At 35.9% G+C, this 27,341-nt stretch overlaps 1 protein-coding gene and 1 long non-coding RNA gene across 5 annotated transcripts in view; one reads left to right on the forward strand and one right to left on the reverse strand.

The window, feature by feature from the left end:
- Positions 1–27,341, reverse strand: part of LOC135212743 (uncharacterized) — a 436,319-nt gene that overhangs the window by 214,526 nt on the left and 194,452 nt on the right. The gene's annotated exons all lie outside the window — the stretch shown is intronic.
- LOC135212742 (uncharacterized) lies at positions 21,024–21,914 on the forward strand. Its single transcript, XR_010313974.1, has 2 exons — positions 21,024–21,429; positions 21,789–21,914. It is a non-coding gene; the product is annotated as an uncharacterized LOC135212742 (long non-coding RNA).

Below are 27,341 nucleotides of genomic sequence, written 5' to 3' on the forward strand. Positions count from 1 at the left end.
GCTTATTCTTAAACACATTCTACGCTCACTCCTGATATATTCCTCAGATGAGCTGGCAACGCATTGAATAGACGCTGCATTAAACGATGCTGTGTGCGTAGTGGATTAATGTCCATGTGTGCTTTCTTACTTTTTCCTGGTATAGTTTGGGCACTATTAAATCTACCTCTGCTTGCTTTCTTTCTGAATATTTTTAGTTCCTTCCCATGATCATTTTCTGCTATTCCTTCTATCTGTTTCCATGCCTGAATTATCATGTAGGCGTTCTCTTCTCCTTTCTAGACTATATAATTTTAAGAATTGTAGTCTTTCCAGTAGTCTAGGTCCTTAACTTCTTCTATTCTAGCTGTTAAAGGACCTTTGTACACTCTCTATTTGTGCAATATCCTTTTGATAGTCGTGGGTACCATATCATATTGCAATATTCAAGTGGACTACGAACATATGTTTTATAAATGCATAATCATGTGTTCAGCTTTTTCTTGTTTTCGAAGTAAGCCGTAAACAACATTCCCATTTTTGCTTTTACATTTTGCCAACAGAGTTGCTATTTGATCATTGCATAACATGTTTCCTATTCATCATCACACCAAGGTCTTTAACTGCTTCCTTATTTGTGATGGTCTCATTATTAGGTCCCTTATATGCATATAGCTTTCTTTCTCTGTCTCCATAATTTATTGATTCAAATTTATCAGAGTTAAATACCATCCTATTTACCTCTGCCCAATCATATACTTTGTTAAGGTCTCTTTGTAGAGCGTTCCTATCTTCATCACAAGTAATTTCTCTACTTATTCTTGTGTCATCTGCGAAAACTACTCACTACCGAATCCGTTAACATTATTGTCTGTGTCTTCAATCATAATAACAAACAGTATTGCAGCTAACACCGTACCTTGCGGCACACCGGTATTACCTTTGGCTTCATCCGATTTCTCGTCGTTTGCAATAACTATCTGTTTTCTGTTGTGTAAAAATTCTTTTAACCATCTTCCTACTTTATCCACGATATTGTGTTTTCTAATTTTCTTCGCTAATATATTATGGTCTACTTTATCAAAGCTTTTGCAAAGTCTAAATAAACCACATCTGTTTCATTTCCGCTTTTCATATTTTGAATATGTTCTCACGGTGGACTAACAGTTGGGTTTGTGTACTTTTTTCCGGGTACGAAACCATGTTGTCCTTTATTAAACAAATTATTTTTTTATTAAATGTTTCATAATATTTTTCTTCATTACCCTTTCATACACTTTCATAATATGTGATGTTAGACTCACAGGCCTATAATTACTTGCCTCTAGTCTTGATCCACTTTTGAAAGTAGGGGTAATATATGCTAATTTGTGCTCATCATAAAAAATCTTTGCCTGTATCTACACTTTGTCTAATAATATTGCAAGTGGCTTTGCGATAGAATGAACTACTTTCTTTAACAAAATAGCAGGAATTCCATCAGGCCCTGCAGCAGCTCCATTTTAATTTCATTAATAGCCTGCACAATATCAGCTTATTAATATCTATGTCAGCTAAATATTCACTATTTTCATCCCTTACTTCTATATCATTATCTTCAATATCTATTCTAGGGGTGAATTCTCTCTTATATCGTTTCTGCCAGTATGTTGCAAATTTCCTTTTTTTGTTTTCATTCGTTAATCTCCCTCAATTCTCAGAGGGCCTATTTCTATTCTTCTTTTATTCATCTTCTTCGCATATGAGTATAATAGTTTGGGGTTTTGCTTGATATTTAATAGGGTTTTTTCTTCCAAGTCCCTCTTTTCAGTTTTCTTTTGATTGTATAATAATCTTTTGTTCTGCATTTTCTATCTTACTTTTTAGTTCTATAACTTTCCATGCATTTTTTTCTTTTGCAAGACCTTTTTCCACTTTCTGATTTTCTGGACAAGATCCTTCTGTCTCTTGGTATGCATGAATGATGTTTACTTTTCTTCTTCGGTATATATTTTTCCACTATTTTTCTCCAATATTTTATATAATATCTCCGTATTTACCCTTATGTCATCACTTACGAAAAATGTTTATCCCAATCTTTGTTTAATTCTTCATTAATTTCTGACCATTTTATATTACTGTAGAAGTTTATATTTTCCATATCCTTCCCACTTTTTCATTTCTTGCTTATCTCTATTTTCACTTGCTTTGGAAGTGAACTGTTAATTCTATGACATTATGGTCTGAAATACTCGCAATTATAAACTATTATTTCTTTAACATAATTCATCTCGTTCACATATATAGGTCTAAAGTATTTTCCTTCTTGTTGGCAGGTGATTTATTTGTTGAATGTTGTATTCTAGTAGCATATCTAATAGCTTTTTCAAATTGCCTCTTATCTTCTGCACTACTATTACTCTCTTTTTTATATGTATAAGTACAACCATCTCCTATTGTTCTTTCCATATCTACGAAGGAAAAGTGAAGTCCCCAGAAGGAGAATAGTCCAGTCCTTGTGATTTCTACATATACATCCAATTTTTCAATTATTAAGTCAAACTCTTTAGTATTAGGAGTCTATATATTACTATGTTCATCAATTTTTCAGATTCAAATTCTTACCGCTATTAGTTCACATTCTGAGTTACTATATTTCTCATATATTTTTATTTCCTTGTTTTTTGTCTTTCCCATATATTGCGGTTCCCCCTTGATTCCTATTTTTTCTATCTGATCTATAAGTTTGGAACCCTTTTATTTGATCATCATTCCCAGTCTCTTGGGAATACCAGGTTTCACTTATATTCATTATATCTATTTTTCTTTCATTTGGGTTGTTTTTTTTTTTTTGTTCTTCTCAAGTACTCTATTTTTCTTTTTGAGTTACTCGTAACTAAACCCTGCGCATTCATCACTATGATGCGTTTGGCGTGTATTCTCCTTCATTTAATACTGGTAGTAATAAGGATTATTTTCCCATGTCTCTTTCCTGTTCTGGTATGTTGTTCTTTTTTTCATTTCCAGAAATTCTGACATTAAAAAATCCAACTTTTCCATAATATTTGATCTTCCTTCATCATAATTATTCATTTTGTTTCTGAATCTGCAATTTTCTCCGTTTCTGCAATATCCTCTTGCATAATAAATACAGTTATTATCTCTTGAGTAGAATTTCGGAGCTGATGCTTTGAAATTTTTTGCTGGACACCTCTGCATATCTCATTGGTGGGTTTGCTTTTCTCTTTTACCTGATATTTCTTGATTCTCTCTTATTTGTTTCTTTCTTATTTGGATTTATTACTTTGGTTGGTTATTTATTTGATTATGATTCATGGCTACAGGGGAGGGTGCATATATTTGCATTTTTTGTCGAACTTACATCCTTTTCCTTCTTTTAGGTTTTTTACATATTTTTGGATGCAGATCTCTGCAATCATCCCCCATATCCATCTAAGTATGCACATTACCATATATTTCATAGTTTTGACATATCTTAGGATGTTTGTTAGTAACATCTTTCTCCAAATCTGCAATTCCCTCTTTTCAAAAGGTTGCAGATTTTGTCTTTCTTGTCTATTTTTTATCCTCTTTCCCGTCATTGTATAGATCTGGGTAGAGCCTCTTCGGGATTGCTTTTCTGTTGTCATATCGTAATTTATTTCTTCGTAGGTATGCTGCTTTATTGCCTCATATGTAGTATCAATGAGTATCTCTGCATCCATACTTTTATCTTGTTCTTTGTTTTCCTTATTTTTTTTCTGTCATTTCATTTTTGTTTACTTCTCTTCCGTTTTCCTCTTGTTCTTTTTCTTCTTCTCTTCCTCTTCCTCTTCTTCTTCAACCTCAACTATTTGTACATCAATCTTGATTTAATAACATTGTCTATCCATGATAGACATGTTGAACAAAAAATTCTTGTATCTTTTCTCAAATCTTGTATTCCTCAGCACACTGTGGATGGGTCGGAATGTTTGCATGCAGCACATTTTCTGATTAGGTTTTTGTGGATTGACTATGCTATACCAACCTTACACAGTTTGCATGCTTTTGGCATTCTCCTAATGCATCAATTAGGATATTCACAAGATTCACCTTTATTTTCATTTTCGTTTTGATCGGAAAATATGTTGGTTTATGTATATTTTCTTTATGAGGATCTCTTGACCACTTGGATTTTATTTGGAACTTCTTCAAATTATTTCAAGATGTTTTCATTAGATTTGTTCCAGTTTGAAGGATTATATCCTTCTAATATATCTATGAATGCTTTTGTATCTTTTTGGTTAGGACTGTTGCTGATTTCATAGATGAGAAATGCCAGTTCCCTTCCTGCTACCTCATCGTATTGCGAATCTGCTAAACACGCCAAATTACGCCACCTCTTCCCGCAGTTGGAACTTACTGCCATCTTGTTCTGATTTATAGTATTACACTTGATAAACTAACTTAGAAGACGCTTTATCCTACTATTTTCACACTAATCTTATCACGATAGTTCACGAACACTTCTAGATATTTCTCAAATTCTAGTCGTATGTTAAAAATTCGTTGATATCTGTTGATTAATCTGACTTCACGCGGGTACGTCTCACCAAGCAAGAGAGAGAGAAGAGAGAGAGAGAGAGAGAGAGAGAGAGAGAGAGAGAGAGAGAGAGAGAGAGAGACCTTACAGACCTTACAGACCTTACATCTTGTTCGGGTTGCCCCAGGTCCCTCAGTGTGAGGCACCTCTAATGTCTACCAGAGAGTTGCTAGTACATCTTCCGGTATGCATCCTTCCAATCTTGGATGGTCTGGGATGCAGTTTAGATATTTGTCGAGCTTATTCTTAAACACATCTACGCTCACTCCTGATATATTCCTCAGATGAGCTGGCAACGCATTGAATAGACGCTGCATTATCGATGCTGGGTGCGTAGTGGATTAATGTCCTGTGTGCTTTCCTTATTTTTCCTGGTATAGTTTTGGGCACTATTAATCTACCTCTGCTTGCTCTTTCTGATATTTTTCGTTCCATGATATTTTCTGCTATTCCTTCTATCTGTTTTCCATGCCTGAATTATCATGTAGCGTTCTCTTCTCCTTTCTTAGACTATATAATTTAAGAATTGTAGTCTTTCCCAGTAGTCAAGGTCTTTAACTTCTTCTATTTCTAGCTGTAAAGGACCTTTGTACACTCTCTATTTGTGCAATATCCTTTTGATAGTGTGGGTACCATATCATATTGCAATATTCAAGTGGACTACGAACATATGTTTTATAAAGCATAATCATGTGTTCAGCTTTCTTGTTTGAAGTGCCGTAACAACATTTCCCATTTTTGCTTTACATTTTCCAACAGAGTTGCTATTTGATCATTGCATAACATGTTTCCTATTCATCATCACACCAAGGTCTTTAACTGCTTCCTTATTTGTTGATTGTCTCATTATTAGGTCCCTTATATGCATATAGCTTTCTTTCTCTGTCTCCATAATTTATTGATTGTCAAATTTATCAGAGTTAAATACCATCCTATTTACCTCTGCCCAATCATATACTTTGTTAAGGTCTCTTTGTAGAGCTGTTCCTATTCCTTCATCACAAAGTAATTTCTCTACTTATTCTTGTGTCATCTGCAACTACTCACTGCCGAATCCTTAACATTATTGTCTGTGTCTTCAATCATAATAACAAACAATATTGCAGCTAACACCGTACCTTGCGGCACACCAGATATTACCTTGGCTTCATCCGATTTCTCGTCGTTTGCAATAACTACCTGTTTTCTGTGTGTAAAAATTCTTTTAACATCTTCCTACTTTATCCACGAATATTGTGTTTTCTAATTTTCTTCGCTAAAAAAATATATTATGGTCTACTTTATCAAAAGCTTTTGCAAAGTCTAAATAAACCACATCTGTTTCATTCCGCTTTTCATATTTTTGAATATGTTCTCACGGTGGACTAACAGTTGGGTTTGTTTGTACTTTTTCCGGGTACGAAACCATGTTGTCCTTTATTAAACAAATTATTTTTTATTATAAATGTTTCATAATATTTTCTTCATTACCCTTTCAATACACTTTCATAATATGTGATGTTAGACTCACAGGCCTATAATTACTTGCCTCTAGTCTTGATCCACTTTTGAAAGTAGGGGTAATATATGCTAATTTGTGCTCATCATAAATCTTGCCTGTATCTACACTTTGTCTTAATAATATTGCAAGTGGCTTGCGATAGAATGAACTACTTTCTTTAACAAAATAGCAGGAATTCCATCAGGCCCTGCAGCAGCTCCATTTTTAATTTCATTAAAATAGCCTGCACAATATTCAGCTTCATTAATATCTATGTCAGCTAAATATTCACTATTTTCTTCCCTTACTTCTATATCATTATCTTCATTATCTATTCTAGGGGTGAATTCTCTCTTATATCGTTCTGCCAGTATGTTGGCAAATTTCCTTTTTTTCATTTCGTTAATCTCCCTTCAATTCTTAGAGGGCCTATTTCTATTCTTCTTTTATTCATCTTTCTTCGCATATGAGTATAATAGTTTGGGATTTTGCTGATATTTATAGGGTTTTTTCTTCCAAGTCCCGTTTTTCCATTTCTTTTGATTGTATAATTCTTTGTTCTGCATTTTCTATCTTACTTTTTTAGTTCTATAACTTTCCATGCATTTTTTTTTTTGCTAGACCTTTTTTTTCCACTTTCTGATTTTCTGGAACAAGATCCTTCTGTCTCTTGGTAAATGCATGACTGATGTTTACTTTTCTTCTTCGGTATATATTTATCCACTATTTTCTCCAATATTTATATAATATCTCCTTATTGTTTTACCTTTATGTCATCACTTACGAAAAATATTATCCCAATCTTTGTTTAATTCTTCATGTTATCTGACCCATTTTATAATTTTTTACTGTAGAAGTGTTTTTCATATCCTTCCCACTTTTTCATTTCTTGCTTATCTCTGTTTTCACTTGCTTTGGAATGGACTGTTAATTCTATGACATTATGGTCTGAAATACTCGCATTATAAACTATTATTTCTTTAACATAATTCATCTCGTTCACATATAACTAGGTCTAAAGTATTTTCCTTTCTTGTTGGCAGGTGATTTATTTGTTGAATGTTTGTATTCTAGTAGCATATCTAATAGCTTTCGAATTGCCTCTTATCTTCTGCACTACTATTACTCTCTTTTTTATATGTATAAGTACATCCACAATCTCCTATTCGTTCTTTCCAGTCTACGAAAGGAAAGTTGAAGTCTCCAGATAGGAGAATAGTCCAGTCCTTGTGATTTCTACATATATCATCCAATTTTTCTATTATTAAGTCAAACTCTTTAGTATTAGGAGGTCTATATATTATATGTTCATTAATTTTTCAGATTCAAATTCTACCGCTATTAGTTCACATTCTGAGTTACTATATTTCTCATATATTTTTCCTTGTTTTTTGTCTTTCCCATATATTGCGGTTCCCCCTTGATTTACCTATTTTTTTCTATGATCTGACTATAAGTTTGAAACCCTTTTATTTGATCATCATTCCCAGTCTCTTGAATACCAGGTTTCACTTATATTCATTATATCTATTTTCTTTTCAATTTGGGGTTAGTTCTTCTAAGTACTCTATTTTTCTTTTTGAGTTACTCGTAACTAAACCCTGCGCATTCATCACTATGATGGTTTGCGTGTTTCTCCTTCATTTAATATTGGTAATAATAAGGATTTTCCCATGTCGTCTTCCTGTTCTGGTATGTTGTTCTTTTTTCATTTCCAGAAATTCTGACATTAAAAAATCCAACTTTTCCATAATATTTTGTTCTTCCTTCATCATAATATTCATTTTGTGTGAATGAATCTGCAATTTTCTCCATATCTGCAATATCCCCTTGCATAATAAAAAACAGTTATTATCTCTTGAGTAGAATCTTGGAGCTGATGCATTGAAATTTTTTGCTGGCACCTCTGCATATCTCGTTGATGGCTTGCTTTTTCTTTTACCTGATATTCTTCATTCCTCTCTTTATTTTGTTTCTTTCTTATTTTGGATTTTATTGCTTGATTGGTTATTTATTTGATTATTTTTCATGGCTACAGGGTGCATATATTTACATTTTTTGTCGAACTTACATCCTTTTCCTTCTTTTAGGTTTTTGCATATTTTTGGATGTAGATATCTGCAATCATCCTCATATCCATCCAAGTATTGCACATTTACCATATATTTCATAGTTGTGACATACTTAGGATGTTTGTAGTAACATTTTTTCTCCATATCTGCAATTCCCTCTTTTCAAAAGGTTGCAGACTTTGTCTTTTTTGTATATTTTTCCTCTTTCCCGTCATTGTGTAGATCTGGGTAGAGCCTCTTCGCATTTTCTTTTGTGCTGTCATATCGTAATTTATTTCTTCGTAGGTTATTGCTGCTTTTATAGCCTCATATGTAGTATCAATGAGTATCTCTGCATCCATACTTTTATCTTGTTCTTGTTTTCCTTATCTTTTTCTGTCATTTCAGTTTTGTTTACTTCTCTACGTTTTCCTCTTCTTCTTTCTTTTCTTCTTCTTCTCTTCTTCTTCGTCTTCTTCATCCTCAACTATTTGTACATTCAATCTTGATTTAATAACATTGTCTATCCATGGTAGACATGTTGAGCAAAAAATTCTTGTGTCTTTTCTCATATCTTGCATTACCTCAGCACACTTGTGGATGTGTCGGAATGTTGCATGCAGCACATTTTCTGATTAGGTTTTGTGGATTAACTATGCTATACCACACCTTACACAGTTTACATGCTTTTGGCATTCTTTTCCTAATGCATCAATTAGGATATTCACAAGGTTCACTTTATTCCTTTTCTTTGTCGGAATATGTTGGTTTATGTATATTTTCTTTATGAGTCTCTTGACCACTTGGATTTATTTGGAACTTCTTCAATTATTTTCAAGATGTTTTCATTTGATTTGTTCCAGTTTGAAGGATTGTATCCTTCTAATATATCTATGAATGATTTTCTATCTTTTGGTTAGGACTGTTGCTGATTTCATAGATCAGAAATGCCAGTTCCCTTCCTGCTACCTCATCGTATTGCGAATCTGCCAAGCAAGCTAAATCTCGCCATTTTTTTCCGCAGTTTGGAGCTTAACTGCCATCTTGTTCTGATTTACAGTATTTCACCTTGAAATAAACTAAACCTTAGAAGACGCTTTATCCTACTATTTCCACACTAATCTTATCACCGATAGTTCACGAACACTTCTAGATATTTCTCAAATTCTAGACGTATGTTAAACTTGTGATATTTGTGATTAATCTGACTTCGACCAGGAACGTCTCACCAAGCAAGATGACTACTACGGGAAGAGAGAGAGAGAGAGAGAGAGAGAGAGAGAGAGAGAGAGAGAGAGAGAGAGAGAGAGAGAGAGAGAGATCAAATAAAGGCAGGATAAGAACTGCATTTATATCTTAACATGGATTTAGAGAGAGAGAGAAGAGAGATCTGGTTGAGAAGAGAGCACGATAGAGGATGAGAGAGAGAGAGAGAGATCAAATGAAGGCAGGATAAGAACTGGATTTATTTATCTTACATGGACTTTTCGAAAGAGAGAGAGAGAGAGAGAGAGTTAGGAGAGGGAGACAGTTTTGGGATTGAGTCGAGAGGGAGAGAGAGAGAGAGAGAGAGCTCAACTCAAAGGGCAGGATAAGAACCTGAATTTTATATCTTTAACAGGATTTAGAGAGAGACGAGAGAGAGAGAGAGAGAGAGAGAGCGAGAGAGAGAGAGAGAGATCAATCAAAGGCAGGATAAGAACTGTATTTATATCTTAACATGGATTGAGAGAGAGAGAGAGAGAGAGAGAGAGAGAGAGAGCTCAATTAAAGGCAGGATAAGAACTGTATTTATATCTTAACATGGACTTAGAGAGAGAGAGAGAGAGAGAGAGAGAGAGAGAGAGAGAGCCAATTAAAGGCAGATAAGAACTGTAATTTATATCTTAACATGGATTTAGAGAGAGAGAGAGAGAGAGAGAGAGAGAGAATAGAGAGATGAGAGAGAGAGAGCGTCCAATCAGCTTTTAAACCAAAGGCATCCCATATGTGGGGAAAGAGTGTGTTATGAAATGGCCCTTTACCGTCGCATTTATCTGACACCAGGACATGAGAACGAATGGCCTGCAGCAGCTAATGCCTCCTGTTATGTCTAGTATGCTGATAGCGCACAGAGGCGTACACTTATTACTCGACGGTTCGAAAGGCGTACACGCATACACACGAAATCTGAAGGATGATGATCGAAACTTTGATGTGAGGACATTTAGTTCTATATAGCAATCCGCTCATTCAATTCTTCTTAATTTTTTTTAACGAATTCACAATAAACAAAAAATAACCCAATTCTTCGGGATACCTTGAAAAATGTCAGTGAAATCCTGAAAAGAATATTTACGTATCAATTGAGTGTCATTTGTTGCTGTGTTTCTATCCATCCACCTTATTTCATTCGCCATAACACCGAATTTCTGAAAGGAGTGAAATACGTTATTCAATTACAAATAAATAAATAAAAAAAATAAAAGACGACTCAGAGGAGACGGCATGACTCACCAAAACATAAATACGCAAAAATTGGGCGGAAGTTTCCTCGGCGCAATCGAGTTTTCTGCACAACGTATAATGCTGTATAAAACCACCCCCTATGACCGGCAGCTCTCTTCAGTTGCTCACCAAATGACGTAGAGTTAAGGTGCGTCCAATGCCTTCGGAAAGCGCTGCTAGATGAACGATCCAGGGCTAACTTTAACCTTATATAAAATAAAAAGTACTGAGGCGACAGAGTTGCAATTTGGTACGTTTGATGATTGGAGGGTGGATGATCAAAATACCAATTTGCAGCCCTCTAGCCTCAGTATCTTTATAGATCTTGAGGGCGGACAGAATGATGCGCGGACGGACAGACTGAGAGGCAAAGCCAGCACAATAGTTTGCTTTTACTGAATGATATATACGAAACCAAACACGCTGAACATAATTGTGACAAATCATTCTTAAATAAGGAGTAAAGAAAAACGTCTTTGAAGCTGTGGATGACACCACTATACTCACTCTTCAACAGCTGTCTCGTGAATCAGTTGCTAACGCATAGCATCCTTACCTGAAAAGAGAGAAACCAAATGTTACTAAGCAAATATCTAAGTTCCTCTACTCATACATTACAAATGAATGACAAAGTTATATACGAAACAAGGTCATTTTCAAGCTTTACGAAGCTTAAGAACTGCAAGGTTTATAGTTGGCTTTAGGACGAAAGTATATACGGATTCTATTTTCGACAAGCTGATCATTTTTATATTCCAATTGCTTACTCGGAATTCCACATCAAAGTCGCAACACAAACTTACGTATCTCTTCGTTGCATCTGTGTTCAATACTCATCTATTACAAGACATAAAATGATACTTTTGATCGTTTTACACAGAAGAGAGCTTGACTATTTTCGTTCCCCCTGGACTTCAGATTTTTTCCAGCGGTCCCGAGTCACACAAGCGCAACGAGTTCCCCATCTTGACATTGAATATTCTTTGGTATACTCAAAGCTCTGGATAAATTACCTCACGTTGTCAATTTGCCTCTAGTTTTTTTTTTCAAGTTGGTAACACCACCACCAGAGACGTGATGCATTCTTTTGGTTTGATTTGATTTATCTAGATTTTTGGTATTTTGCCAAGTACTGGGGCAACTAAGCCAATCAGCGCTGAAAAGGAAATTGACAGTAAAAGGTTTGAAAGGTGTTACAGGAGATAAACCACAAAGCAGTTGCACTATGAAACAATTATTAGGAGAGGGTGGACAGTAAGGGGAATGAAAGCAGTTGCAGCTAAGGGCCGAAGGGACTCTGCAAAGAACCTCAAGCAATGCCTACATTGCACCGAATGAGGAGCGCTGACGGCATTATCCCCCTAAGGGGGCCATTTCTTTGGTGGGGGTTTAAGAAAAATGTCTTTTCTGCTTATTGCTCTTACGGCCTTGGTATCCAATGAGGATACGCAATCGGATACAGTTCTCCTACAATAACATATTCAACAGTAATTCCTAAATATCATGAAGAAATGTAACATTCATAACGGGGCAATGACAACCTGGTGATCATATCTTCTGTAGCCCTAACATCGCTCTCCGTTCTTTTCCTGATCTATTTGGCTCCTATGGCAGTAACCCAATTACTCGCAGCATAAAAACTGATACATTGCACCCCATTTTATTTGGCAATCTCTTCCTGGCATTCCTTAGTCATTACATTCCCCATACCTTCCTCATTCTTACCAACTTTTGCATTCCATATCATCAACGGCATTCCTTCTTATCTCTGCCTTGTATTTCAACCACTAAGATTCTGCACTTTAATATAAAATGAATCTTCTTTTTCTAATATGTAATTCCTTGGTAGTAAACGTACACTAAATCCTCATAGTATTTTAAGGTTTTCATTGGAATCTTGCCAGCTGTTATCTCCAAATCACTACTCTCCACTCAGTGACATTACCGAGTCGGTAATGTCGCTAAAGTCCTGATTTCTTCTTTGTCCGCTGGTTCGAATCCACGAGAGGACGAAATTATTATCAACTAAAAAATTCCCCTCCGGTTAACATATATGAAAATATACTAATACGAGGTAGAGCGAATTGGCTATTAAAGGACATTTGTAGGTTAATGCATGTATATGAATCACGGTCATGTAATAAAAATTCACACACACACACAATCACACACACACACACACACACATATATAATATTATATATATATATATATATATATATATATATATATATATAGGTATATATATATACACACACACACAACATATATATATATATATATATATATATATATATATATATATATATATATATATAAGCTACTTTCAGTAACAAGCGTTTCCACTCATATAGTATAGATCCGGAGAGAAAACAACTCGACAATGGCTGCCACAAGCCGGCATCAACTTTAAATATTCAACATTCAACAAAATCCTGGCCAGCGAAAATCCAGAGCTATTTTGATCGGTTTTAAATCCACGAACTCTTACTTGTAACCTTTCTTTAATCGATGTTGCCAAATTTTTTATTCATTCAATCGCTGGTCATTTTAATTCCAATACACTGACAGGGATTTAAGAACAAAATTCGAGACCAAATAAGGAGTTTTCCAAAATACCGGTATAATTTCCGATTAAGAATTGCAAGGAATCTCCGATAACCCATTGCCAAAAGCAGGACAGAATAGAACCAGTCACCTGCCGTGGATTGGATTTAAAAAAAAAAAAAAAAAAAAAAAAAAAAAAAAAAAAAAAAAAAAAAAAGTACATCTCGTGTCACAACAACTGCAAAATCTTTGACTTCGAAACTATATTGACACAAAAATATAAATAGCGACAATTACTCATTCAATTCACAAACACTCCTACACATTAATACATCCATATAATCATTTATCAAGAATGTCTAAAATGGTATATTAACAATGACAGCACAAAAATAAAGTTAGCTAAGCGAGAGGATTTTAAATTCACAGCTTCCAATTCTGCGACTGCTGATAGTGGAACTGCATCATGAACATCTCCCTTCTATCAAGAGTTCTGGACATTCAAGTTACTTCGAACTCGTATCTCAAAACAACTTGTAAAAATGAGCTGTATTGCTTAGTTGTTCATCATACTTATTGAAGCTTTATGTTGGATTTACACTTCAAGGGCTCCATCATTCGTGTCCCTCTTCGATAGCACATCTGAGGCAAACCTAACCTAACCAAAGCTAAGCTAAGCTAAGCTAAGCTAAGCTAAGCTAACCTAACCTAACCTACGCCGTTTGACTGATACCGTTATCCCCATTTCTTCTTTTGATCCTTTATTCCTCCACCATAAGGTGGCTTTTCTGTTCCTTTACAACATGTACCACCTGTGTCACTCTTCCACTGACACATCAAATAAGGGGCGTTCTCCTACATACCTCTCGTGGCGTTCAGGCAATACTAGCGGGTCACTTCTTGCCATATTCCATGGGTGAAATTCGCAGGTGAAAATGGTGACCCTTTGAGTGCCTGGGTCGGTTACTGTTGATTTCTCTTCATTAACTAGCATTGAACTGATCTTTCTGCAACTGCGTTTCATGAAATCTTATCAGCTTTCTTTGAGAGACATGCCCCGTGCCTATCTTTCTTAAGTTAAATCTTTCCATACTTCCTTCTCTTCCCCTATGTCTTTTCTTGAGGCTTGGACTGTAGATATCATGCCGATGCTCGTCTCATCCAGCGTAAAAAAAATAGGGGGTAGGGGGCGGTGGCTACTTGCCGCATACAACCTTACACAGCCAGAGCGGTTGGCCATTCCGTGCTCCGAGCAAGCGCCGTTGGCCATTCCGTGCTCAGAGCAAGAGCCGTTATATGTATTTAGTGACTAAACAGAAAGAGAGTCATTAATTGAAACCGGATCTAAAGCCGGATTTTAATTCAAAAGCAAGCATGGCACGGTCTCAATAATAAAAGCATTTACCCGGGGCAGAGAGGTAAACTAATCCATTATGAACACTATCACTGGCATATGGAATGGTCTTTGTCTACGGCTGAGAGAACGAGACACAGAAACACACACACACACAAACAGAGTTATAAGAATTAGGATGTCTCAAAGACTTGTTAGTTCATCCTAAGAGGAGACATTGTGTGCTCACTTATATCTCTAGAAGCAGGTTCTACAGCGTCCTAATGATTTTGTGTAGCTTTCTTTTAAACTCTTCCACACTGTTACTGTTTACAACTTCTGGTGGCAGTTTATTCCATGTGTCACGTATCTTGTATGTAAAGAAGAGAGAGAGAGAGAGAGAGAGAGAGAGAGAGAGAGAGAGAGAGAGAGAGAGAGAAACTCTCCTTTGTAAACAAACAAGAGAGAAAAGGGAAGAGGGGGGGGAGACGTAAACAGAACCTAATATAAGGTTTTCGTAAATCATCGCATCGTCAGGAGCGCCCCATCTTTAACATAATGGGAGATCAGAAAAATGAATCCGAGCGATAATATAATCGCTAGGAGCAATTTACTCGTCCATTCTGTCGAGTTCATTGATCAGCCATCGCCGAACGGGACCAATTGACAATTAATGCGATTAAGTACGGATTCCCGTCGGCGCCTCTGAAAAGCTGCTCTGAAGAGGGTCTTCGGCTGCCCCAAGATTTATTTGGACGATGGGAAAATCGGGGCAGAAAGGGTTGTGCGCAATTAATTAGACAGCCAATAAGAGTCGGGCAGTTATCTCAGTTTCTCTCTGTAATATTCACGTAAAAGAAAAAGTCCGATAGAATCATTCCTAGCCATGTGCAGGTGTTGAACTGGCTGAAAATTTTTTAAAGTGTAGGTGTTGAAGTAGCTGAAATTTTTTTCAAAGTGTAGGTGTTGAATTGGCCGAAATTTTATCAAAGTGTAGGTGTTGAATTGGCTGAAATTTTTCCAAAGTGTAGGTGTTGAATTGGCTGAAATTTCTTCGAAGTGTAGGTGTTGAATTGGCTGAACATTTTTCAAAGTGTAGGTGTTGAATTGGCCGAATTTTTTCCAAAGTGTAGGTGTTGAATTGGCAGAAATTTTTTCAAAGTGTAAGTGTTGAATATGCTAAAAAAAAATTTCAAAGTGTAGGTGTTGAATTGGCCGAATTTTTTTTAAAGTGTAGGGGTTGAATTGGCCAAATTTTTTCAAAGTGTAGATGTTGAATTGGTCCCATTTTTTTCAAAGCGTAGGTGTTGAACTGGCCGAAATTTTTTCAGTGTGTAGGTGTTGAATTGGCTGAAATGTTTTCAAAGTTACGATTAAAGTGTAGAACTGAAATATATTCATCTCGTTTGCACAGCCACAAATTAACAAAAAATATTCTGGTATTCTGAATCCATCTGTCATCATACACAACAACAGCGAGATAAAAGGACCTAGAATATAAATGTGATAAAATGGGAGAAAATCCCACAGCTACACTAAAACGTGATAGTAAGAGAGGCTGGACAGCAGTATAGAGAAAAGGTAGTCAAGGTATGTAATAAGTGGGTGACTTAGTTTATTTTTGGCCTTAACATTCATCTTTCACTAGTTTTTTACTGGAACTTTAGTCTTACACGTTTGAGTAGTGCAAAAATACCGTATCACAGCGACACCAAGAGCAGTTACACTAGTAGTTCAAAGTACAATACAGACACAATTTTAGCTTGAATTTCTTGACTCTATAAAATACTTGTCAGTAGTTGTAGTACACTCCCGAGAGAGATAATACAGTATCATGCCTCTGATGATAATAATAATAATAATAATAATAATAATAATAATAATAATAACAACACATAGATACTTTAAAATAATACCATTAATATCTATGTGTATGGTCTGTGCTTAATCATACAAGCTCATGGCACTTAAAGACACCATTACTCAGTTAATCAAACTCCTTCAAAGTGCTAAGGAGGTCAATTACAGACTAAATGCACCACTGATGATGCACTGGGATAACTCCTGCCATTAATAAGGATTCAAAATTCAAGGCGTTTGTTCATCACAAGAACTAAAGTACATTCACATCAACCGTGCATTTGATGTCTAGACCAGTCCCTTACGACGCTCCTGATTGGCTGTGGTAAGCCAGTCACAGGGCTGGAAAACTCTTAGTCTCACTCGAGAGTTCACATAGGCGGTATGTTCCACCTCTCCGGAAAGATGAATACCTCAGGAGAGGTGGAACATAGACCTTACCCATGTGAACTCTCGAGAGAGACTGAAAGTTTCCAGCCCTGTGATTGGTTTATCAACAGCCAATAGGAGCGTCGTAAGGGACTGGCCTAGACATCAAATGCACGGTTGATGTGAATCTACTATAGCTGGTGAATATGAATTGGCATGTCACAGGATCTCACCTTCAGCAGGTTGCTATGGTAACCAAGTTATGAGATTTGATTTCACTCCCTGATTGCAATCAGATATACTGCAATACCTTCTTGAATAGGATATTACATTAAATTAAATATTCGCCATAAATGCCTTGTGACAACTTGACTTGAACTCAAACCAGGTCGAGTTTGAGGTATATTATGAGAATATTGGACGGGACGTGTGAATTCCTGCCAGACGAATTCCACTATTCGAAAAGGAATGACTTTAATTGTGGGCGGTCGAACGAACCTAAAAATTCTTTCAATGAGCAACGAAATTGAAAAGAGAAGGGACTGAAAAACAAAAGAAATCAGACTGGGGCTTTTTCCAATAAGTGAAGAATCAGCTACTTGGTCGGAAGGCGCCTGTAAGAGTTAAAGAAAAGAAATGAGGCCTCAACTATGATAATAATAAGGTATATGCATACAATAAAAACAAGCAAAAACTCGAAGTTTCTTTGCCGCAATCGAGTTTTCTGTGCAACGTATAATCAAGACCACCGAAAATAGATCTATCTTTAGGTGGTCTCGGTATAATGCTGTATAAGCCAGCCACGACTAGGTGGTGGCCTAGCCTACATCGTTACCAGACGCTCGATAATGGCAAACTTTAACCTTCAATAAAATAAACACCACTGAGGCTAGAGGGCTGCAATTTGGTATGTTTGATGAATGGTGGGTGGATGATCAAAATACCAATTTGCAGCCCTCTAGCCTCACTAGATATATTTAGAGCAGCAGAAAATCTATTTGAGGGCACAAAACGGAAAAAAACACTTGAAATGAAGTGATGAAATGAACAAATAACGAAAGAAACAGTTGATTTAATGCCTGGTTCATAGGATAAGACAAAGTATTACGGAAAGACAATGAGAAAACATTAATATGTAAAACACGAGACTAATGCAAACTGATATTTAAATGCAAAGGAAAAATCTGTCACAAAAATATGAATTGCATGTATCAATTACAGTCGCACTGATCAAAACATATAAAGAATGACAACAAATATCTGCAATAATTACAGAAAAACTTAAACTCACCAAACACGGAAAAAAAAAAAAAAAAGGTCACTGTGATATTTGCTGCTATATGAAGGTAAAGATGAACAAGTCTGGAATAGAAGAAATCATGACACCAAAACACATACACACACATAAGGCGAAATAACCGCTCGGAATCATACCATGCAATAACACAGGTAGGGACAACACAACAAATCCTGTTTCCATGTGTTCAGCAGCGAGAGAGAGGAGAGAGAGAGAGAGAGAGAGAGAGAGAGAGAGAGAGAGAGAGAGAGAGACATTCTTACAACAAAATATGCAACGATACATTTCAAACTGCATTAGGATCGACACAAGATCTGATAAAACACAGCCAGAACCACTACGAACTTGAATCAGACGACATTCAAAATAAAATTGTACATAAATGAAACACGAGAGAAACATATTTCTGTGAATCAAAGCAGACAATTAGGAACGGAACAAACCTTAATAAAACCACACTCTGGCATATGGCAAGTCAAGGCTTTATAAATCATGGTGTAAAACAAAGAAACTTTATACAAATCATATAAAGTTATCAGACAAAAAGGACCCTCAGTAAGGAGAACCAGAAACTAAACAGAAACCAACTCATCCAGAAGCAATATATCGGTGACTATTATCTTTCGTAAAACTAAGAAGGTAAATATCACGTAAAAAATTAAAAAATAAAATAAAAAATTCAGCAGAACGTTGACAAATATAATGAAGCAACTACTTTGTCTCTCATCCTCACATCTTTCGAGACAGAACGCATATTACGAGGTTACATCCACCGAGCGCGAAATTAGGAACTCTCTCTCTCTCTCTCTCTCTCTCTCTCTCTCTCTCTCTCTCTCTCTCTCTCTCTCTCGTTCATCAGTCTTTATAATGAGCGACCTTTGTTCTTATCTAAACGACAGTGGCAACCTGTAGGTTACCGAAGACGACTAAACAGCCTGAACATGTATGGATTAAAAACACGACGACTGCGAGGACAACTATAATAGAAACGTTTAAAATACTGAAAGGCACAACAAACGTAGACAGTAACCTATTTACGTTATACGAAAACCAGACAAGAAATAATGGATGGAAACTAGAACTGAAGAGATTACAACACATCCCACTGTGGGAACTTCTTCACATACAAGATACGTGACACATGAAATAAACTGCCACCAGAAGTTGTGAACAGCAACAGTGTGGAAGAGTTTAAAAGAAAGCTAAACAAAATCATTTGGACACTGTGAATGCACAGTAAAACCTGCTCCTACAGATGATAAGTGAGCACATGATGTCTGCTTGGATGGACTAACAAGTCTTTGAGACACCCTATCCTAATCCTTGTAACTCCTTGTAAACTACAAAATCAATGTGAAACTCGTTCAAAGGCTACGACTCCGTTTTAGACGAAGCAGCCAATGTAAACAAACCAAGCACACCCTAACAAGCAAGGCAATATTCACAGACGCGGGAAAACAAAATAAGAACAAAACAAACATCTCTACGAAAATGTCAATGCAATATAATCATCGATATGCAGTGAATGCAACTTAAACCAATATTTGAGAACTGCGAAAAAAAATTTATGATTAGTAAAAAAAAACTCGAATCAGATCATGGGACACAAAAACAATAGTAGGAAAACATTGCTTACTTAAAGAAAATAACGGTGAATAGAGAAACACGAAAGTTTCACGTACAATAAAATGACCTCACGAGATTTCCAAACACAATCAGCTCAGACGACCTGACCTACGAAATCTGAAATGTCAGTGGCTGTGGACACGCCATCTGCAAAGCACAATGACCCTTTGGTTTCAAAAGAAAAGTCACTCCTCCAATTCGGGGGAATTAAACCACCCCATTTATATTACGCTAACGAAAAATATATTAAAACAAATACCAAATCATCATTCCTCATTAAGGTTTGGGGGAGTCCAGAATGAAAATAAATATGGATAAAGGTACTTAAAAGATAAAACAGTCCTTTTTTCTGGAAGCAGAGCTGAAATAATAGAAAAATGTCAACTTCAGCTTGAAAAATAATATATACTTTGCGGATTCAAATTTCCTGATTCGAAAATAAAAGGAATTCATCGAAACCTTTAAATAAACCAGAGAGAGAGAGAGAGAGAGAGAGAGAGAGAGAGAGAGAGAGAGAGAGAGAGAGAGAGAGAGAGAGAGAGAGAATCCAAAATGTATTCATCCCGCCTGTAACATCCGTCGCAAAACCAGCGGGTTGGGACGCACTCAAAAAAATCTCTATTTTTTTTAATGTCAAGTGATCTTAAGGAGTGTTATGCCATGCCACGCTTCCCATTAGAGACCCTAATGAACGTCTTGACGAATTCCTTCATGACTGACGTCGAGGGACGTGTTAATAAGACGTCAATTTCTTCTCGTGGTGGTTTCAAGTTATGACCAAGTATATGACATCTTGAGCGAGTACACTTCCGAATGAATTATTTCGCGCACTGTACGCTGATGTATTTTGCAGGGAAAGTTTATATATATATAGATATATATATATATATATATATATATATATATATATATATATATATATATAATATATATATTAATATAATATATAGATAATATATATATAAAATATATATATATATATTAGATATATAATATATATAATATAATATATATATATATATATATACATATATATTATATATATATCTATATATATATTATATATATATATATATATATATATATATATATATATATAATATATAAGCTGGCCTAAGTAGTGAATCAGGTATCAAACGTATTGCAGTCTAGAAAAAGATATAGGTTAGTAAGCTCAACGCAGAGGGACTTGTTACACACACACACACGCGCGCGCGCGCATATACATATATATATATATACATAAATATATATCAATTCAAGCTACAAATGTCCTTTAATATCTAAATTCACTTTACCTCCCAAATGATATATTTTCATATATGTACCGAAGGGGAATTTTTTAATTGATAATAATTTCGTCCCCCCATGGGATCGAACCACCGTCCAAGTGGACGGGGACGAAATCAGGACAGTCAGTTGTACTAAAATTCCATATGGAATTTGTATTTTTTTTATTTGTTTAATTAGCATGGTCACTGGAAGACAGTTAACGTAGTTTTCAAATATTTAACTACCCCCTTGGTTGTTAACAGCTCACTGCCTTCCAGCGGCCGTTCTGGTTCTGTCCTAACCAACCACTAATGATTTTGCTTTCTTCCTGAGGTTGACGGAAACTTAAGTCAGTTACGAAGGAGATTTCAATCACGAAGGGTCTCGTAACTCAGATACTCTGAGCTCTATTGACTATATAAGGATATACAGCTATATCTTTGAAGTGACGACGACTATTCCTTTCGACATGTAATCGCCGTTTAAACCCAGCCAGGAAGAAGCATTCCTTCATCGCAGTCTCTCACTCTACACGTACTTCGCCTTCGTCCCAGGATGATATCGGTGGGTCTGTAAAACTCAGGGGGAGGTTTGTTTGTCAATCCGAAATCATTTGGAGGGATAATGCTTTCCCATATTAAAATGCCTTCCAATTACCATCACTTACTTTTTAGTATTTTCATTTAACCATCTGTTTCATTCCTTGCATATTTGTAATAAGAGGTTTCGTACCCTTCCAGGGATATAATGAATTATGTACTACGTGGACGTCAGTTTGGACTGTTGGTATATATATATATTTAGATTTTCCAAGGTATGCAACTTTCCAAGTGTTATAAGTGCTGCACATGCTCATAATTAAATTTAGATATATGCATACGATAATTGTGTAGTGATTAATTAGGCATTTGGTAATATTTAAGGTATTTTGGAAGTGGCTGAATTACTGCGGCTCCCCCAAGCTTCACGATGATCAACTTTGTGTATTAGCTGCCGCATCAGCACCTGGATGATAGGACAGTTTTCAATTACAATAAATTACTTAATTTTTCTTAATATTTCAATTAACCTTATCAATTTCCCGGTGTATGAATAAAAATTCAGCGCATGGCGACCGTGACAGGATTAGGCATTATAGGTTACGTGCGTGACATAGGACGTGAATTGCGGTGAATTGGAGGTTTCTTCCTGGGGGGTTTTTTCACTTACAATATTTTATATCCCTCTTATTGCGGGTTTCTTTAAAGTTCAGTGTCATTTTTGCGAATTCGTAGCTAATGTTTATCACTTGGTGATTTATTTAAGAGTTCAGTGTAAACTAATTTTCGATTCGTAGTTTGATGTTTATCCCTTTGCTAAATAATTTAGTATTTGAGTGCCCCTAATTTTCGCGTTGCTGTGAAAGTTTTTGCTTAGTAATAACTTTGTTGCATATATGTACTAAGTATCGTTTACCATTTTTTGAAATTTTCGCTGTGTATTGCAGTAATTATACTTATATTGGTGTTTGTATGCTTATTTGTCTTCAAAATGGCTGAATTGGTAGTGCTAATTGGTCAGCGTAAGATTATTAGGAAGAAGGTTACAGAATGTGCCAACCGTTCTTCACAGTACCTTTCATTAGATAACATGGCAAAAGTATCTGAGCGGGGTGTTCTCTTGGAGTATAGGAAGAGATTAAGTGACTTGGATTCTAAAATACAGAATCTAAAATTTCAGGAGAATTTAGAGACGAGGATTTGGAGTCTGAGCTCTCTGCATGTCAGTCGTACTATGACAAAATTTCAGGTATTGTGCCTTTGTTGGATGTTAGTGTCAATGCTGGAAGCCCTCCACTTTCATCTACTACTGATATTGCTAGGAGCCTTTTGAGGCAACCCACTGCACCTCTACCAAAATTCCAAAGTAAGGAAGGTGAAGATTTTTTGAAATTCATTCGAGAATTTGAAACCACGACCCAAAGTTTTAACTATCCAGACAGGGACTTGCTCTTACTTTTGAAGCAACAAGTAGAGGGTAGGGCTAAATGTTTACTTGGTTCATTGGAGACCGACAAAGAAAGTTACAAAGATGCCAAAGACTTAATGATTCAGGCTTTTGCCTCGAGTGAATTACGAAAGTCGGCTGTAATTAAGAAATTGACCTGTCTACATCTCAAAGAAGGAGACGACCCCTTTGTTTTCTTATCAGAACTTAGGACTATAGTCGAAAATTTAAAATATTTAAATATTGATGTTGATGAGGTTGTTAGATATTTCGTTTGGTCTGCACTCAATGATAGATTCAAGTCTCATATGGTTCATATCACTAATGTGACTCATCCATCACTTAAGCAAATCATTGATAATTTCTTTACAGCATGTGAAAGGTATGAACAGGGTCAGGCGAAAGGCAAATTATCGGTCAGGGATAAAGTTGTAGCTCATTCAAAGCCATTCCAGGAAAAGACTAATACAATGGCTGTTAAAACTAAGACAGTTCCGACCAAAGCTTGTAATTTTTGTGTTACTAAGGCCGGTATTCTGACTGTGATCACTTAAATTATAAGTGTACTAAGTATGCCACCCCTTCTGCCAAAATTGATTTATTAAAATTGCATAAAGGTTGTGTAAAATGTGGAAATTTTAATCATGCCACTAAAGCATGTAAATTCAGATTTCGAAGACCTTGTTCACATTGTTCACAGTATCATATGGAGTATCTTTGTTGGAACCCTAGTCCTGATATGATTAATAGTAAAGCAGAGTCTTCCAAGGAAGCAAGCAGTGGGATAGCCGTATTACCAAATGTTACCACAGGTTCAGTTCTCCCTACTTTTACATTTTGTATAAATGGTCATGATAGGCTTTTACAGGGTCTTAAAGATTCAGGATCACAAAACACTTTTATATCTAGCAAGTTAGCTTCCTTTTACAATTTCAGGTCTTTAGCTACTAAAGTAAAACTGACTGTGAAAGGGTTTAATGGTCAAAAGGAATATTCTACTAGTCTTGTTGAAGTTCCTATTAAACTGGGGAATGAAACCTTTGCTATTTCTGCTCTAGTTGTACCCTCTATAAACTTGCAATTGAGTTTACCTGGTCTTGGCCAAGTAGTTAGTATAATGCAGAGTAAAAATTTTGTATTTGCTGACAAGCTTTTATCAACCAATTCTCAGAGCATTGATGATGTTCAGCTTTTGTTAGGAGTAGATTTTTCATTGTCTTTTGGGAAGAGACATAGTGATAGGGAGTCCTAATTCGTCTGTGTATATTGAGACTTCTTTAGGAATAATGCTTATGGGGAATGTTGATAGGTTCCTAATTAATCTTAATTCACTAAAAGGTAATGAAAGTTTGGCCTCGAAACCATTGAGAAAATTCTAATACTGAACACGGTACATATTACACTTTCCCTAGCCATTCTTATTTTCTAGCAACTAGTGTATCAGTGAAAGAAGAATTTTACGAACTCGGTGACATTACAACAAATTGTTCTTTTACTGTGCTTTCAGATAGAGGGACTATTATTGATAGGAAACTGCAAGAAGCAACTGATCAAATTTTGAATATGGAGAGCCAATTTTATTTGAACTATGATCAGAAAGTTTACAGTGATGAATCTAATCGGCTCGATGATTCTCTCGTGGACTACACTTTCAGAAATTTGCACACGAAAGGTGATGGACGCATAGTTGTTCCCCTGTTATGGAATGGGAAGGTATCGCACCTCCTTTCGAGAAACGAGTCTCTTTCCAAGGCTGTTCTTCAATCAAATTTGAAAAAATTACTTCGTAAGAAAGGTTCATTGCAGTTGGTAGATAACTGCATAAAGGAGCAATTGAAGGCGGGTATTATTGAGCCTATTTTGGACTTGGAGGTATTTAAGGCTGAATATCCTAACTACTCCTTCTTACCTCATATGCCAGTCTTTAAGCCAGAAAGGGAAACTACTAAGTGTCGTATAGTATTTCTTTCTAATTTGCAAGAATCCTCTAAGAGACTGTCACTGTCACATAATCAATGCATGTATGCTGGGCCTAACTTAAATCAAAAGCTCTCCTCTGCATTTCTTAATATTAGGTTTGATGAAAAAATTTTGATTTTTGATTTGAAGAAAGCTTTTAATATGTTGGCTTTAAGTGAAATTGATCAGTCTAGGCTATTATTTTTTTGGTTTCGGAATGTCACCACATGTGATTACACCCCAGTTGCTTATAAAAATGTCAGGCTTTCATTTGGACTTCGGTGTAGCCCATTTCTTTTGATGGCTTCATTGTATTACATGTTAATCTTGACTTCCAGTAATGATTCAAGAATCGATGAACTCAAGAAACTTATATATGCTTTATATATGGATAATGGTGCTGTCACAATGAACAACTCTGATGACTTGAGGTGGGCCTACGAGCAGTTAGCGGGCATATTCAAACCTTTTAAATTTGAAATTCAGCAACTGGTGACTAATGACATTGATCTGCAGTCTGACATAGATCGGTCAGAAGTTCTTACCCCGGAAGTCAACAAATTGTTTGGGCTTGAATGGAATAGACTTTCGGATGATCTTTTCACTAGGCCAATTTCCCTTGACCTAGAAGCTAATACCAAAAGATTAATTCTTAGGTCAATTGCCACTCAGTTCGATATATTTGGTTTCAACTTGCCTTTATTTAACCGATGTAGGCTTTATATGCATAACTTGCAATGTCAAAAGGGTTTGAACTGGGACCAGCCTCTTAATAGTCAACAACTTAAAGACTGGAGGAATATCTGTAGACAGTGTAATTCATCGCCCCCTCTTAAAGTAACTCGTTTTGTGGGTCGAAGGGATGGTGAGTATCATATAATTGTTTTTACTGATGCCAGTTGTGACATATATGGGTGTGTAATTTATTTATTGAATGTTGAGTCTGGCAAACTTACCTTTATTAATGCTAAAAATCGGTTGGTTAATACCCAATTGAAAGGTAAATCCATACCATCTTTAGAGATCCACGCCATTAAATCTAGGAGTCGAACAATCTGTTGGTCTTTATTTGGATCTTGCTGGTCCCAACTGTATAAAAACCTATAAAGGTGACAAAGATTTGTCTATTTTCAGATTCTTCTTGTGCCCTGCAGTGGTAAAATAAGTTCTTCGCTTCAACTTAAGAAAATGAACCAATGTTCTACTTTTGTTTATTGACAGTACAAAGTATACAAAAAACTGTGTGAAACATATCCTGTTCATTTTGGGTTTATTAATGGCAAGGAGAATCCTGCTGACATGGTAACCAGGTGCACATCATATAAATTGTTAATGAAGTCTCGTTTCCTTTTCCTTTCAGGCCCGGACCTGAGTAATATTAGGGCGCAAGCCATGCAGTTCACTATTCCTCAAGCGGGTTATCTTTCTGGAAAATTACATGAATCTTCTGATGTTCCTTTAGTTAAGAGAAATTCACTTGGTGAACATTTCTGATTTTTCTGACTTCCGAAGACTTATTTTGCTGTACCGTCGGTGCATAATATCATACACAAATGGAAAGCTAAAGTGAGAAGACATGTTGATGTACAAGAAGATAAAATTTTTTTGCTTTAGCTCTTGTACTTTTGATTTTGACCGATCAACAAAATCACTTTGCTGATGTTTTGGAGCATTTTTCTAAAGGTTTTTCTGCAGCAAAGGATATACCAGGTATAGTTTCTCAGTTTAACTTGTTTGTTGATAACAATGGCATTTTGAGAGTGAAGAGCAAATTTAAGAAAAAAAAAAAAAATTCCTATTCTATTATCAAGAGACAGTCATTTAACGAAGTTAATTATATTGGATATTCATCACAAATTAGCTCATTCTGGATGCTATGCTGTTCTTTCTGAATTAAGAAGACATTATTTTATTCCTAGAAATTTTTCAGTGGTTAAAAAGATTCTGAGGCAATGTGTTCACTGCAAGAGATTTAATGCACGCCCTGGTCAATTTAAATCAGAATTGTTACAAGGAATTCAGGGAAGACCCACCAGCTGTGCCTTTCGGCATATTTTCGTAGATTATATAGGGCCTTTTACAGTTAAACTGGAAGAAGGAAAAAGGGTAAGGTATGGCTATTTGTTTTACTTGTACTTGGTCTCGTGCAATTAATTTAAAAATTTTGAGAACACCTCAGTTGCCAGATTTTCTTAGGGCATTTTCCCTCATTGCTTCGAGTTTGGCATTCCACAGTTATGCATTAGTGACTTAGGGTCACAAATAGTTGCAGGAGCTAATGTCATATCTTCATTTTTGAATGACCCCCACACACAGTTGTATTTTGAGGAGCGTGGTGTTAAACCATTAACTTTTCAACAATATTTTAAAGGATGTAGTCAGTTGGGCTCCCTTGTCGAGATTTGTGTCAAGTTAACAAAGAGACTTCTCTATGGGTCCATCAAGAACAATATTCTCTCCTACTTTGATTTTGAGTTTACTGTATGTCATGTTATCCACTTGGTAAATCGACGACCAATATCTTTTAAAGA

The sequence above is a fragment of the Macrobrachium nipponense genome, chromosome 41 (assembly GCF_015104395.2).
Source record: "Macrobrachium nipponense isolate FS-2020 chromosome 41, ASM1510439v2, whole genome shotgun sequence".
Classification (NCBI taxonomy): Eukaryota; Metazoa; Arthropoda; class Malacostraca; order Decapoda; family Palaemonidae; genus Macrobrachium; species Macrobrachium nipponense.